Source organism: Anolis sagrei, chromosome 2 (assembly GCF_037176765.1).
Source record: "Anolis sagrei isolate rAnoSag1 chromosome 2, rAnoSag1.mat, whole genome shotgun sequence".
NCBI classification, from domain to species: Eukaryota; Metazoa; Chordata; class Lepidosauria; order Squamata; family Dactyloidae; genus Anolis; species Anolis sagrei.
In genome coordinates, this window is record NC_090022.1 from 23,253,477 (window position 1) to 23,263,656 (window position 10,180).

Below are 10,180 nucleotides of genomic sequence, written 5' to 3' on the forward strand. Positions count from 1 at the left end.
AATATAAATACTGTAAATAAATAAATTACCTTCTCTCTCTTTATTTGTGGATAAAAATAAGACTCTATCAAACAAAGACCACATAGTATTTTTGGTTTACATTGCAAGGGTGAAATTAGTAAAACTATGGAAAAACTAGAAAAAAAATTCAATACAGAATTAGACAAACCGAATATAGGCCATAGCTATATGAAAAACAAAGTGAAATTAATTAGACGAGAAATAAAAGAGGATTTGTTTCAGGCCACATGAAAACCATTTATTAGCTACATGTGCCCGAGGAACAGCAAATTCAACCACGAAGTAAGATTTTGGTTAGATGACTAGGGTAAGATACCCCTATTATTAAGAAAACCAGATAACAAAGCAGAGAAAAATTTACTAGAGGACTGACAGGGGAGCTCTGTATGGATGTCTGTGCAAAGAATCTCATTAACTCAGCAGTACTGCCAAGAAGCAGGAAAATAACATTCAAAGCACCCCTGACAGATGGCCATCCAACCTCTGTTTAAAAGCTTCCAAAGAAGCAGCCACATGACTTTTGTGAAACAGTTCGTTTGTGTGATAAAGCCCTAGTCTCTAGAGCAGCATCAAGCAAGCTTGCTTCATCCTCAACACCACATCCTTTGAGATGTTTAAAAATAGAATTTTTAGATTATGATTGCCAGAATCATCAGCCACGAAAGGCTAGTGAGGTTTGCAGTCCAAAGGTTAAGTCACCCACCACCCTCTAGGACAGTGGTTCCTAAACTGTGGGCCAGTGGGCCGCGAGTCCTACAGTAAGGTCCACGGCTCTAGATGATTAAATATGATTTTCTGTGGGCGAGTAGATGGCAACTACTGGATGGCGTATGTTCTGTATCTGAAACTAGGGATAATGTGGTCTATTCAATGCAATTTTCTGAACCAGCACTCCAAACACCCAAACTGAATCTAAAGTTGACCAGAAACTGATTTTTAACCATTTTGGTACTAGTGTTGGAGAGTGGTCCTTGATCAAAGTGGTCCCTGGTCAAAGTGGTCCCTGGTCAAGCAGTCCTTGGTCAAAAAAGGTTGGGAACCACTGCTCTAGGGCATGAATGTTCAGAAGATCATGGCATTTCCCTACATGGACATACTGAGGCTGAACAAAAGATTTGCATGGGAGTTTGGCCAACAGCCTTGGACAGAATGAGACGCAATTGTGTCTCAGGGAGGAATCTTGTTAAGCATTCCTGTACAGTGAGTATTACACTTTTGTAACATGAAAGAAGTGGAGCCTCTTGCATGCCCTTCATGACTCTGTTGGCGACTGGGAGTGAATTCTTCCCATACTAGGAAATGTAGAGCTGTCACTCTGACGTCGCCCAACTTGGTAAATTTTGAAAGACGTATTTAATTTTTTAAATGCCACTGATATTCTGACTCATTAATAGATGATCTGTGGAGACAAATACATGAGCCCAGGATAGGAGTTACCAATGTTTGGATCCATAGGTGGTTCGCTCATTCATTAATTGGTTAATTACCCGTCCACATTTCTCCCCTCCAAAAACAGCAAACAAGCACAAGGAGGTTAATTGCAAACAAATACTTTAATTGCATTTTATTAATTTACGATTGTTAACTCTCTTGGGTGTCAGATGGCAAAGTGTCAGGAGTAAGAGTCCTGCAATCTTTTATGTTTGTTTTAAGATTGGCTATGCATCTGTGTACATTGGATGATAGATCATATCGTGCTTTTAATCATGCTTGTATTTGCTTGCTTATTGGGGCTGATGGATATGCTTCCTTCTCTCATTATCTTGGAAGTGTTTATCTTTGCTTGATAGATTTATGACCAGCTGCAGAAGAAGTACAGAGCAACCAGAAGCCTCAAGGTCATTTTCATGAAAGCTCCAATTAGTCCAACGCTCGGCAGCCATGAAACTAACTGGAGCGGAGCACAGGGAGCATACAACTCCTCTGCTGCACCAGCTCCACTGGCTGCCGATCTGCTACCGGGCTCAATTCAAAGTGCTGGCGTTGGCCTTTAAAGCCCTAAACGGTTCTGGCCCAACTTACCTATCCGAACGTATCTCGGCCTATCAGCCCACCAGGACCCTAAGATCTTCTGGGGGGGCCCTGCTCTCTATCCCGCCTGCTTCACAGATGCAGCTGGCGGAGACGAGAGACAGGGCCTTTTCTATGGTGGCCCCGCGGCTATGGAACGCCCTCCCCATGGAGGTAAGATCAGCCCCCTCATTGATGGTATTCCGGAAAAGACTAAAAACCTGGATGTTCGAGCAGGCGTTCGGTTAACTCAGTGCAATAAGTATAATGATTGAAGGACTGGCAATTTGGACGATGAAACTGGATCGCGATTTTAGTCAAGAGATGAATTGGATTGTTTATTGATATATGTATTGTGGATTGTGTTTTTATGCTTTTAAACTGTATACTGTTGCTTGTTATAAGTTGTTGTAAACCGCGTTGAGTCACCGGCTAGGCTGAGAAACGGCGGTATACAAGTATAGCAAATAAATAAATAAATAAATAAATTGCTACAAAGAGACAAGAGGGATAACTCCTGGGGTGTTTTGATTAACTGATCAATGGAGCAAAAAGCCTGTGTAAAGTGGGAGTGTTTTCCTTAATTGACAAATAGGGTGAAAGCCAGCATAAAATTTGAATTGCTTTACTTCTAAATGTATTACACAGCCCACCCCACCCCAATCTTGGTATATTTTGTTTTTTAGCCCTGTTCCTGGGTTTATTTAGGGCACTGATTCAGGAAAATTGCATTGGATAGACTGCAACACCTCTAGTTTTTTAGATATGGTTATCATGGTTTTCTATGGGTTAGCAGATGGCAACTGGTATATGTCATTTGTTACTGTATCTCATAAGCTAGAACTAAGAAGGGAAAATGGGTGCCATTTTTTGAAATCAGCTTGGTCAAATATACCCAGAAACAAAAGTAACATCTGAGGTACCAAATTGTGTGTTGGCTTGTGTGATATAACTTTTCATCAATTCCGCTGGACCGGCCACGTTGTCCGGATGCCCAACTACTGTCTCCCAAAGCAGTTGCTCTACTCCGAACTCAAGAATGGAAAATTGAATGTCAGTGGACAGGAAAAGAGATTTAAAGATGGGATCAAAGCTAACCTAAAAAACTATGGCATAGACACTGAGAACTGGGAAGCCCTGGCCCTTGAGCGCTCCAGCTGGAGGCCAGCTGTGACAAGCAGTGCTGCAGAATTTGAAGAGGTACGAATGGAGGGTGAAAGAGAAATGTGCCAAGAGGAAGGCGCATCAAGCCAACCCCAACCAAGACCGCCTTCCACCTGGAAACCAATGCCCTCATTGTGGGAGAAGATGCAGATCAAGAATAGGGCTCCACAGTCACCTACGGACCCACAAGAATACTGATCCTGGAAGACTATCCTACTCAGCCAACGAGGGATCACCTAAGTAAGTAAGTAAGTGATGAGATAAGACACTCCTTGAGAAGTGTGTCACTGTTACCAAAGAAAGTTGTCATCCCCAGTTTCCCAACTTGCCATGCTCTTGGCATTGCAGCATCCAGACACTTTTACCTACTGCTGTGCATTAGAAGCCTTTCTACAGAAATCAACCCACACAGCTTTCTGGCGAATTATAAGTCAGTAGTTTTGGAGAGTTTCTGAACAAAAGCTGAATGGCCACATATAAGGAGTGTGTTGATTGTGTATTCCTGCATAGCAGACTGGGGTTGGACTGGATGGCCCTTGTGTTCTCTTCCAAATCTGTGTTTCTATGACTTCATGAGTCTGTGAAGTTTCTGTGGTCAAGTGTCAGACGTAAGCCTGAATTAGGATTTGTTACATCCAACAAGAGTAAACCCATTGAAGGAACAGGATTACATTGTTGCATCATCATGAAACAATTCAGTGGTCAATTGTACTGTACTTAAGAAGGGACAAATCAGATGAACTCAAACGTTAGTATCATTTATGAAAAAGGAAAACAGAAAAATCAGGGGAAGCAGTTCAACCAAATGCTCTTTTATTTTGTGAACCAGAAGCTTACAATCCAGAAAAGAAGGAGAGGAGAGGGAAAAGGTGTATTATCATGCAAAGTAGCCCATTTTTTTTCACCATATGCTTTTTTTGTGTGTGTCAGGAGCGATTCAAGAAACTGCAAGTTGCTTCTGGTTTGAGAGAATTGGCCATCTGCAAGGACGTTGCTCAGGGACGCCCGGTTGTTTGATGATTTACCATCCTTCTGGGAGGCTTCTCTCATGTCCCCACATGGGGAGCTGGAGCTGACAGAGGGAGCTCAACCCACTCTCCCTGGATTCGAACTGGTCACCCAGACGTCTGATGTTTTACCATCCTTGTGGGAGGCTTCTTTCATATCCCTGCATTGGGAGCTGGAGCTGACAGAGCGTGCATAATCTGCTCTCCCCAGATTTGAACCACTGACCTATCGGTCAGCAGTCCTGGCAGCACAAGGGTTTAACCAAGTCCGCCACCAGAGGCTCCAATATGCTGACAAGAGGGTTTTGGGATATTGCTCCAGATGTAGCCTACCCAAGTTCTGGTAATACATGCTGAACATCTCTTATCCAGAATTCCAAAATAAAGTCAGCCCTTCACATCTGGAGATTTTGCTTTTCAGATTTGATTATTCACAGATTTTATTAAAGTGTTCTCTCTAAGAATCTCTCAATCCTCTAGTGTGACTTTACAGTAATCTTCTGCCAGAGGTTTACCACAGAGTAGTGGCTGGAGAAGCCAGGGATTCCTAAAGAGAAAACTTCTTTAGGAAGCTGTAGGTCTTTCAACACAATTCTATGGGTAACTTGGGGCAGCAGTTAACCTTAGAGTCTCACTGGAGGCTCTATGGATTCCTAGGGCCCTTCCACACAGCCCTATATCCAGGGGCGGCTCAACCCATTACGCAAAGTAAGTTTGCAATATAGTTGATTTTGCCCAGGGGCACTCTTGAGGCGCTCTTGGGGGGAAATAGACCTTGACATATGCGAGTTGAAGTTACTGGGATCTATAGTTCACCTACAATCAAAGAGCATTCTGAACTCCACCAATGATGCTATTGAACCAGATATGGCACACAGAACTCCCACAATGAACAGAAAATATATATCAGTGATTGGTTGGGGGGGGGGGGGGGCAAAATACTGTTTGCTTACCGTTGAAAATTTCCTAGGGCTGCCTCTGCCTATATCCCAGATTATCAAGGCAGAAAATCCCACAATATCTGCTTTGAACTGGGTTATCTGAATGAGAGTCCACACAGATAATGTGGAATTTTCTGCCTTCATATTCTGGGATATAGGGCTGTGTGGAAGGACCCCCAGAGTTTATCCAGGCAAAAACAAAATAATTTATCATATTTGCATTCCTTTCACTTTTGTAGAGGGACCTTTTGGCCCCAAACACCAGCAAACATGGAGGGATAATTATTCTAAAACCTGAAATAGTGACACCTTTCCTTTCTGATTCCTCAGTATATATTCATGCACAACTTTATTACAAATATTGCATAAATTTACCTTCGGGCTATGTGTATAAAGTGCATATATGAAACATAAATGAATTCCATGTTTAGAATTGGGTTTCATTTCCAAGATATCTCTTTATGTACATATATGCAAGTGCAGATATTGCAAAATCCGAAAACAGGGGTGGATCTGAAATACAAGATATTTATGGTAGTAAGAATACTCAACCTTTATTTGAAAGCTTCCTTATTTGCTCAAAGAATTAACAGAGCAATTTTGCTTACTCCATAAAGACTTCCATAATTACACTTTTCTCTTGAACACACCATGGGAAGCAAACACCATCTTGTTCAAATGTGTGTAATTCTAGAAAATTGCCCTTTCCAGTGAATTAGCAGAAAGCACGGCAAGAGCAATTAAACACTTTGCTTGGTTATTAGCAAATTGTTGTCATTATGTGTGTTTTATACAGCCCACCCTATCCCAAAGGCACAATTTGTCCTGGTCTCGCCTCTCAGTGTTAATTTGAAAGTGCTGAAAGACAGAGGATCGGGTTAGTAGTAACATTTTCAACCCCACTTTCTTAAGGCCCAGAGTTGGGCACAAACCTACACATGTTCATGATGTTAATGATAAGTCTTATTTATGCAGCAACTAAATATTTTTCTTGATGTAACATTGCATGTTCTTTGCTGAAAAAAAGGGCAGTTAGTTTTGCACAAGATAGGAACAGTTGGATCTCAAGTGAAGTTACTTTTATGTTGCTAATTTAGCTAAAATGTTATTATTGCCCTTTGTCCCAGGGTCTCAAATGGGCAATAATTTGAGTGGCTTTTGCCTGCACTGAAATTCTTCCAAAACAACCAAGCTACAACAGAAAAAAAAACTCATACAAAATGCAGTCCATCCTCACTTTTCTTCCCCTGTATGATTTTAAATATCTTGGCCAGATATAGAAGCTATTGAATCTTTGAAAACTTGCATGTGGTATTTTATGCATTTTGGCTGGCCAATAAAGGTATCGTAAACAACAACAACAACAACAACAACAATTGTGCGGTTTTCTGGCATTGTATATTTCTGCCACTTCTCTGGCTGTTCATTTGTATTTTGATTCTGTAGCCCACTTTTCGATGGATGTCCAGAATCAGCAGGATCCACCATGGTCCTTTTTATCCTGGGTGACGACTGAGCCAGTATAGACTTCATTTTGGTTTGTTTCTCCATAGTGCTAATGGGTTAGGTGCTCTTAGTTCCACTCCTCAACTCTGAGGAGCAGAACTAAGAGCACCTAACCCATTAGCACTATGGAGAAATCTGTCATTTGAAATCTGTGAGCATCATTCAAAAATACATCACACACTCCTAAACGTTTGGGAAGTGTTCAACTTGAGATTTTGTGACACAAAATCCAGCATATATATCTCATTTGCTGTGTCATACTGTGTTTTTGTGTCAGTAAAATAATAATAATATATTAATGACACAAAAGCACAGTATGTCACAGCAAACGAGATCTCTATGCTGGATTTCGTATCACAAAATCACAAGTCGAACACTTCCCAAGCATCTAGGACTTGGATATGTGCTCATCATTTTCGAATGATGAGCACATATCCAAGTAAGGTGGCCTTTTGCAGTTGACAGATCGTGATTTTGTCGATGTTTATTGTTTCCAAATGCCTTCTGAGATCTTTTGGCATGGCACCCAGTGCGCCAATGACTACTGGGACCACCTGTACTGGTTTATGCCAGAGCCTTTGCAGTTCAATTTTGAGGTCTTGATAGCAGCTGAGTTTTTCCTGTTGTTTTTCTTCAATGCGACTGTCACCTGGTATGGCGACATCAATAATCCAGACATCAATAATCCATCAATAATCCAAAAAAGGACTTTCGAATCCAGACTGACAAAGTTTTGGATCACAATACACCAGACTTCACTATTGTGGAAAAGAAAAAAGTCTGGATTATTGATTATTATTATTATTATTATTATTGCAATCCCAGGTGACAGCAGAATTGACGAGAACCTACTGGAAAACCTTACACGATGTGAGGATTTAAAGACAGAACTGCAAAGACTCTGGCACAAGTCAGTGAAGGTGGTTCCAGTGTTGATCGGCACACTGGGTGAAGTGCCTAAAGACCTTGGCCTGCACTTAAAAACATTTGGCACTGACAAAATTACCATATGTCAGCTGCAAAAGGCTACCCTACTTGGATCTGCATGCATTATTTGCTGATACATCGCACAGTCCTAGACACTTGGGAAATATTTGACGTTTGATCAAATACAAAAGTCAGCATAGTGATCTTGTTTGCTATGTACTAATCTTTTTGTGTATCTAACAACAACAACAATAACAACAGCAACACTTTATTTGTTTTCCGCCCTATCTCCCTGAGAGGACGCATGGCGGATTCCAGCATATACAGACACAAGGCAAACATTCATTGCTTTGAAACAATTAAACATATATATGCAACATTCAATGCCTCAAAACAATGAACACCCAGATACAAAGGTAAAGGCTCCCCTTCATCTCTACTCTGGGTGAAGGTGTTCATCTCCATTTCTAAGCCAAAGAGCCTGCGTTGTCCGTAGACACCTCCTAGGTCATGTGACTGGCATGATTGCATGATGTTTACCTTCCTGCTGAGCCGGTACCTATTGATCTACTCACATTTGCATGATTTCAAACTGCTAGGTTGGCAGGAGCTGGGACTAACAGCAGGAGCTCACCCCATCCCGCAGATTCGAACCACCAATCTTCCGGTCAACAAATCAATGGTTTAACCTGTTGTACCACCTCAGTTTTGTGTACTTTGGATTTTGTTGTATTTGAATACATTAATGAGGTTAACTTGACTTGCATATGACGCACATTGTATGGTTTCTTCTGATGCCAAATGGTTAGAGGGGTTGGTATTGGGGCTTCAAAAGATGCATATTGTCTTGGGACTGGGACAGAAGATGTTGAGATTACAATACCTGGAAATAGATCAAGGTTTCAAGGTAAGGAGAAATCATTCCCCGCTCATGTCCTACAAATACTTGGAGAGAGGGTAGAAACTTCATTCCTTGGAACCGCTGCATCATTTCAAAGAGGGCGAGGAACCTCCCATTCCAGCTCAGTTCCTTGGAAGCTGACCAGAAATTAAGTTGAGATTAGTATCATTTCCTTAGGGATCCTTGAAAAAAAATGCACTGGCTGATAATGCAGGGTCAAAGCTTGGAGCAGTTACTTTTTGGACTGCTGGCGGTCATGCTAGTAATGTGAAAAGGTCATTTCTCTAAGTGCTGCATAGGGCCGTGCTGGGTAACACCCATCTGTGAAATGCAAGCATGCTTCTGGTTTTAAAGCTTCCATTGCCACTCAAATCTGACACTGCATTGTGATGCTGGTGGGGAAACCTTCAATTCCATTTCAAAGCATGCTGCCCACGGGAGCACATCTTTTATTTCTTGGTGATGTCACTTGCTTTTAATGGAGGCTGCTAAATCATAGGAAATGAGCTAAGGAGGCTGAAATGACAAGATGAGCTGTCAGCATCAGGCAAACCACAACTTTGTAGTGAAAAGGGATGACTCACAACAACACTCCCAGCCCTTCGATAGCTCAGCTGGTAGAGCGGAGGACTGTAGTGTGCTACCAAAGTCATCCTTAGGTCGCTGGTTCGACTCCGGCTCGAAGGACAGATGTTTTCCTGCTTCGGAGGGCAAAAAGTTTCAACACTTTTTCCAGGGAGCAATAAGGAAGTAGAGCAGCGTGAGAAGAGAAGCATGAGCCTTGCAGTTTTAAGGGAAGGATGGACCAGTTGTGGCATCTAGGGCAGAGTTTGGAAAAGTTACTGTTTGGACTACACCTCCCAGAATTCTCCACCCAACATAGCTATGCTGATTACATTTTGGGAGTTTCATTTTTCCATATTCTACTCCAAATATGCTTGGACTACATTAACATTTTCCATCATTTTTCACCACTGGCTACATTATTATTATTTTGTAAAGCATGGTCTTCCTGAGAAGAGTTTTAAAACTTGCTTGAGTCAACCTTTTCCTTAAAGATAAATATCCACTAGTATTCATGCAAGGCAATTAGGTTTCTCGGCTGTTAAACTGATATACCTAGATATCTCTTGGAACTGTTAGGGACAAAGATATGCTAATGCACAAAAGAAGTGTTACTTTCCAGTTGTCCAAAACACATCTACTCTCCCTTAAAACATCTTGGTTTAAATCATGCTCTCAAGAGACAAAAAATAAGTAGTCTTCATTAAAATGACATAGGTGGTTTACTCACAAACTTCATATATTCAGCATAAAGGTATTTTGCTTATCAGTTCAGTTACAGATAGATTTGAAGTAGTTTCTCCATGCAGAGCTTTTTTTCGTGTCAGGAGCGACTTGTAATATTTATAATATAATATATATTATATATATTATATAATGTAATATAATATACTAGCTGTGCCCTGCCACGCGTTGCTGTGGCCTATAGTAAAACTTATCAAAGTTGAGGTAGATATCTGGACTATTATGAAAGAGAGGTCCCTACCTATTCCTTCCCCCTTTTCCTCCCTCTTTCTCTCCTTTCTTCCTTCTCTACCTCTTTCTTTCTTTCACTACTTGGTTTCATCCTTCTCTCTTTCCTTCATTCCCTCCCCCTTTCTTCCTTTGCCTTTCTTCCCTCCCTGTTTGCTTCCTTCTTT

General features: G+C 41.3%; 1 non-coding gene across 1 annotated transcript; it reads left to right on the forward strand.

The window, feature by feature from the left end:
- The first annotated feature begins 9,076 nt into the window (after window positions 1-9,076).
- Window positions 9,077-9,164, forward strand: TRNAY-GUA (transfer RNA tyrosine (anticodon GUA)). Its single transcript is given in 2 exon segments — window positions 9,077-9,113; window positions 9,129-9,164. It is a non-coding gene; the product is annotated as a tRNA-Tyr (tRNA).
- Window positions 9,165-10,180: the final 1,016 nt, after the last annotated feature.